At 38.2% G+C, this 6747-nt stretch overlaps 1 pseudogene; it reads left to right on the top strand.

Moving 5' to 3' along the window:
• The first annotated feature begins 335 nt into the window (after positions 1-335).
• LOC105037512 (cell division cycle 20.2, cofactor of APC complex-like) overlaps positions 336-6747 on the top strand; it is a 25371-nt pseudogene continuing 18959 nt past the window's right edge.

Below are 6747 nucleotides of genomic sequence, written 5' to 3'. Positions count from 1 at the left end.
ATTAAGGAGGAGGTAGTTTTAAAAATATGAAATAAAAAATATAAAAAAAAACTCTGATTTTGTAGGTTTCCCATGTATATTTTTAATATCGGGATGAAATTACTCTTGGCTGCTATAAACTACTGCCCTAAAATTCAAGTTACAAAATTATTATTTTCGGGCGTCATGCCACATTAAAGTTCTATATAGACCGGATTTGGTAAGAAAAGGATTGCTTGTGTGCGGCGCGTGGCAACTAACAAAGGGAGTTGCAAATAATTTGGTTTAAAGGAGGTCCTATAAATAAATATTATTCTACAATTTTTAGGAGGTCTTTTAAATATTTGGGGCTCTGAGCAAGCTTTTCGCCAACATAAGAAGGGGAGTCCGCCGCGTAATGGTGGCCAGGCGGAGAAGGCCGATACCGCGTCAAGTCGACGTAACAGTAAACGGCGTTTGAACGGGCGGCGCTGACGTGGCGGAGGGCCTGGACGGCGGAGATGGGCATAGGCTATAAAAGGCCTTTAGCTCTCAGCTCTTTCAACGTTTCTCTTGCGCTCAGGCTCTCAGCTCTCTTCTTCGCTTTCTAAGTTTGAAATTCCAAATCTCCCCGTTCTCGCTCTTCTCACCGGCTGACGCCCTTCTCTCTGGCTTCGATTCCAGGATCTTTCCTCGCTTCGAGAGGGGGGGGGGGGGTTCTTGCAGCCAAACCCACCTTCAACTCCAATCGCTCGCCAATTAAGTTCCGATCCAAACATGGTGAGCTCTTTTCTTCTTCTCCTTCTCGGCCCTCTTGTCTCTCCTGCCTCTCTTTATTCTACGCCGTCTTCGCTTGAAAATCTAGGTTTTCTTTCGTTTTTTTTCCCTTTCTTGATTGCATTCTGATTTTTTTTCGTGTGTGCTGTGATTCCGGGTTCTTTTCTCGCTCTTCCCACAATTCACGAAAATTAGGTTTTTTTTGGCTTCTGTTGTCGATTTTCTTTTTTATTTTTGATTCTGTAATTTTGGTATCAAGAAAGGAAAAAGAAGGGATCTTGATGCCCGAATTGCAAAAATTGGGCACTAGGGAATTGAATCCAGATACCAGTGCATTTGTTGGTGCAACATCAATGATGCCCGGATGCTTGCAGTAGTCTAGTTCGTATGCATGAACGGAGCACGGAAATCACAGAGATATAAACATATAAGAGACTCACCTGGTGTGCGTTTTCTTGATCTTGGAGGGTATTTTGGGTGTTGGGTTTGGGATAGGTGCGCTTGAGGCATACAAGTTTCGCAAGGATGAACTGACGAAGATGATGATTTTGTGCCATCCAATGAAGATTAGCAGCTGTTTGTTTTTTCTGTTTTGTCGACTGTTGTTTCTGTTTCTCCCTAAGTCTGAAATTTTGATGTTTGTCACTTTGTTGTTTCTGTTTGCCATCCAATTAAAATTTGCTGCTATTTTTTGCTTTTTGTGACTTTGTGTAGTTGCTTAATTGCTTGTACATTAAGATCTGTTTTCATGCAAATTTGCTTGTATTTCATGTCTAATTTTGTTGTTCATATTTCAGATTTTGTCCTTTTATGCAACAGCCTATCACTAGCAGGTTTATCTATTAAACAAGTTAGATGAACAGGTTAGATTTTGGGTTGGGTTGACAGGTCCAACAGTATTGGGCCAAGAGTCCAAGACCTTGGATAAACAAGTTAAACAGGCCGGTTGGATAAATGGGTTTCTGTTTATTAAACAAGTTAAACAGGTCGAGTCGGATTGCCGGTTTATTAAATTGGATAGGTTCAGGTTTCAATATCTGGCCTATTTAGTAAACAGGTCTGATTCATGTTTGGGCTTTTCTGACCCGATCTGCATCTGAGCCGACCGTTTATGACTTGACCCGACCTGATTGCCATCCCTAAGTTGGATCACTGATTCATCCAAAAATTGGCAATGTTTTGAAGTTGGATAATTAAGCTTTCAAGTTGGATAGTTGAGTTAAATTATGAAGGCTTAACAATGAACATATGGCTGGATATGGTGGTTTCTCAATATGAAAAAATGGATGATTCCTATGGGCAATCATGTTTTGAGGGATAAACTCAAATAACAATAGCTTCTTTTGGGTTTAAGAGGTAGACTCATGCTACCTCATTAGCAGAGGGGTATTGAACCTGACTGATATCAAATAACTGCAGGGATAATCTCAATAAAATCCAGCACGTGAATACTTGTTGGCGGTAGGCACCTAAAATTTCTCCTAGTAAATGTTTAGTTCTTGGGTTACCTAGGGAAAACTTACATCCCTTCCATTCTGTGATACTGCATCAAGTTTGTTTGGAATCATATGTTTTCCAAATGAAAACATGGCCGGGTTCTTTATTTAGTTCAAAATACAAGGTTTATGAAGCTCTAGATGAGTACCTATTAGGATTGATTAGAGAAGACCCTGAATTTCCTACACATCTCACAAGAACTGAGCATCTTAATGTCTATCAATGTCTAAGATTTCAGGTTTTGTTTCAGAAATGTTAAGGGCTTCAGGAATTTAGTCAGTAGTATCATTTGTCTATGACTGGTATGTGTTAATGTATGCAAGGGGTCAGCAAATTTTATGTTTATTTTCATACATTGTGCAGTTTTTAAGTCCATATCAGATTTATTGTTGGGGAACCATGGGGGTACTTTGAGACTTCAAAAGGCAGAATATTTTATGATTTTTATATAATTTGAGCATGGTGGTGTTTTATAGATAGGGGTATTAGCAAATTAAAAGTGTAAAATTAAGCTTTTAAAACTCAATTTTGGTTTCAATTTAAGTTTAAGCACTTTAACTAGAGTTCTGGTTTCCACAGTTTTGGTGCCTTCAGCAATTTCGCTTTGAGTTTCAGACAAAAAGATTAGTAAAATACAAAAATAGAAAGAGAAAAAAGAATCAGGGCAAGTTTCCTACCATTTTATTGTATTTTGAGTTATCTAGGATCATATTTTGTGTAGTTGGTGGATTTAGCCTGAAATTGAACTGTATTGACGCTTTAATACATCAAAGTTATCATGATGATGTAGTTATCTGTAGTGCATAAATACCAAATATCACTAAATCAAATATAAACTAACAAGTCACTCAGAACATATGCCTATGCCTATTTGGTACTACGATAGTATAATGGAGGATTGCCTCCCAGCTTCTTCTCTGATCGTTAGTTTTATCTCTTTCCCAGTTTCCTACTTGTATTATAATGGTGAATCAATTTTCTTATTCTTTTGTCTGATAGCATGCTTATGTTTGACACTCATCATGATGTAAAAAGATCCAATCTTTTGTCTATCAATTGATTTGGGCTTTTGGTTTTATGCAGGGTGACAGATTCATCCCAGTCAGGTCCGCAATGGATTTCGATGTGGCCAATCTCTTGCTAACAACGCAAGAGATAAAAAAAGATAGGTCTTCGTGGTCGGAGTATTACCAGAAGCTTCTTTCAGAATGTTTCTTAAACAATAGGACCCGAATATTTGTGTTCAAGAGCAAGCCCCCAGCACCAGTTAATGAGATGTTTCAAGAATACTTGGGTTCTTCTTGTAAGTCTAGAGTAGTGAAGCAGTGGAGGCACATACCAAAGAATGCAGAGAGGACATTAGATGCCCCAAATATGATAGGTGATTACTGTCTAAGTTTGCTTGATTGGGGGAGCAGCAATGTCCTGGCAGTTGCCCTTGGGAGCACAGTATATCTGTGAATGCCTCTAATAGGTATTGTTCGGAGCTTGTGAGTGTTGGAGATGATGGGCCTATCACTAGTGTCAGCTGGTCTCCAGATGGGCAGGTGCTCGCCATTGGCTTAAATAATTCTCAGGTCGAGTTGTGGGATCCAAAGCTAGCCAAAGGTTGAGAACTCTGCGACGGGCTCACCGATCCTGTGTTGGATCAATGGCTTGGAATGATAAAATTCTGACGACCGGAGGAATGGATGGTAGGATTTGCAATCATGATGTGAGAGTGGAAAACCGCATTCTTCAGAACTATAGAGGACATACACATGAAATCTGTGGCCTAAAGTGGTCACTATCAGGTCAAAAATTGGCAAGTGGGGGGCGTGATAACCTCGTGCACATATGGGACATATCAATGGCCTCTGCAAATCATCGTCCAAGTCAGAATCAATGGCTTCACAGATTCAATGACCATACTGCTGCTGTAAAGGCCCTCGCATGGTGCCCCTTTCGGCACAATCTGCTTGTATCTGGTGGTGGTGGGACTGACTGGTGCATTAAATTTTGGAACACCCAAACTGGTGACCTCTTAAATTCAGTGAATACTGGTTCCCAAGTTAGCGCACTGCTGTGGAGTAAACATGAGAGGGAGCTGTTGAGCTCCCATGGTTTGCCTAATAACCAACTAACACTATGGAGATACCCATCAATGACTAAGATTACAGAGCTTACTGGTCATACATCACCTGTTCTTTTCATGGCTCAAAGCCCAGATGGTTGCAGGGTAGCATCTGCAGCAGCAGATGAAAGGATTAAATTCTGGGCCATTTTTGAGTCCCCTGAGGTGCCAAAACATGTAGCTGAAACAGCAAATGCAGGGCCATTTGCCAGTTTCAGTCATATCAGGTGATAAAGCTAAGCCATGTGCATATGTATGTGTGTTATGCCCGTGTGTTTATATATGCTCCTAGGTGTTTATATCCATAAATATTTATGTATCCATATCATACATTATTTATTTATTTACATGCATATGCATGTTTGTGTTGTTATAGTTCAAGGTTATATAAAACAATGGCATCTAAAAACACATAAACACACGTGTACAGGAATATGCTCGCATGGTAATACACAAACCCACATTCAAACACAATCACACATGCACATTCAAACAGCATCACACATGTATATGCATTTGCACATATGCATATATCATGTTTTCTATTTTTCTTTTGGCATTCTATTGGTTCTGATTTTCTTATCATAACATAGCAAGGATCAGCTGGAATTTAACTCATGCATTAAGGATGAACTAGTACTTTCTTTAATTTAGTGACTTTCGGCATGAAAGAAAATGATTGATGTTATTCTTAAACATCATCTGCTTATTTCTATAAGTTTTTTAAAATATTAATATGAATAATATTATGATAAATGGATATTTCTTAACATGGCTCGCATGTTCTAAAAGTTCTGCATTTTAAGAATGCTTTAGTAAGTCTTATGGTAGTATCACATTTCCTGAAGTTCCCGATAAGAGAACATTGTGGTTGTGCAGGAGAGCAAAATAAGATTTTGGTGAAGAAAAGGCAGGTCTCTGACAACTTAGCTAAAGATGATTTTTTTATGAATAAAGGTGGAAGAACTGATGACTGGCAAGTGCTTGACCATAAGGAATAACTCCAATTCATAAAGGAGTAGCAGACTGCACCCACACAATATTTTTGAAAATCAAGGCAAAAGATTTATTTTGACCTCCAATGTTCCTGGAAAGAAACTCAGTGGATCTGTTTCAGTGCAATAGAAATGAAGTAAGACCCTATCTCATCTTTTTTAGGTTAGTGTATGTTGCAATGGGAATGTTGCAAGACTCTGCCTTCTTTCTTTTAGGTTATTGTTCATGTTTTGCACACATTGATATTCAAAGTTATTGGAGCCCGTCAAGGTAAATTCTTATTTGGGAATCTTCAACAATGTGGCCTTTTTCTGGGACTTTCATCATACGAAAATTATACTATCTTAAGTAAATTGATTAGTATTTGTTTGGGTATATGGCATGGAAGATTTGTCAAGCCTGTTTTTGATGATTTTGTTCTGCCATTGAAGACATATGCTGATGCCATCATACCATGGGGAGGTGATAACCATGTTGCAATTGATTTAATTGTGCAACATATCCAGACAAAGCTTGGTCAACGTGACTTCTGCAAAATTTATCCCAATGTATATGTTATTGAATCGACATTCCAGGTAATTTCATTGTTGAATTAATTCCAGTAATCATCTATCAGATCTTCTTGGTGAACTTATCGATCTTCATCTTGTTTGTTCTTTCGCTGGTTAGACCTTGCATATTAATGTTCCTGAAGGCTCATGTAAACAGATACGAGGAATGCATACACTTATTGGCCATAGGGAGATAACAACACCCGACTTTGTCTTCTATTTAGATCAGTTGATTCAGCTGGTAAATTAACCTTTTTGTTTTCTATTTTTAAATGAACATTTTTGATACAAATTGGTAGGATGTTAATTATTGTCATCGTAATTATTTTGTAAGAATAATGGTGTGCTAAGCTATGGAGCATGGTCTTGGTCATCTGCCATTCGCAGAGAAGCAGTGGTCACTCGAACAGGTACATTATTTAAGAGTCTCACTCTTTTTTTTAAAACTAAAAAATATTCCGTGAAGCTATTACTCGTGAGATGGTGAATCTTTTAGAAAACAGCAAAGTTCATTGCATCTGTCACTTGCATATTCTCATTTAATCTGAAATATCATTTGTTGAGGAAATTCTACTATGAGCTCAACACATGAATCTTGTTTGTACAAATGATTAGTAATCCATCGGCACATATGTAGCAATTGGACTGATTATAAGCTCCAACCTCTTAGTTAGGTGGTCGCCGAATCTGAACCATACAAACTTGCGAAAGTAGAAATGTGAAGAGGTGAAGAAATGGATATTGTGGATATGACAAGATTATTTCTTGGCTTGCAAACCCTTTCCCAGTTTACAAATTAAAGACTCCTCTGAAACCCTAAATTCATGTAAAAAATGTCTAGGCTAAATATTAGAT

Source organism: Elaeis guineensis, chromosome 8, assembly GCF_000442705.2.
Source record: "Elaeis guineensis isolate ETL-2024a chromosome 8, EG11, whole genome shotgun sequence".
Classification (NCBI taxonomy): Eukaryota; Viridiplantae; Streptophyta; class Magnoliopsida; order Arecales; family Arecaceae; genus Elaeis; species Elaeis guineensis.
This window is presented reverse-complemented; position numbering and strand designations above follow the sequence as displayed.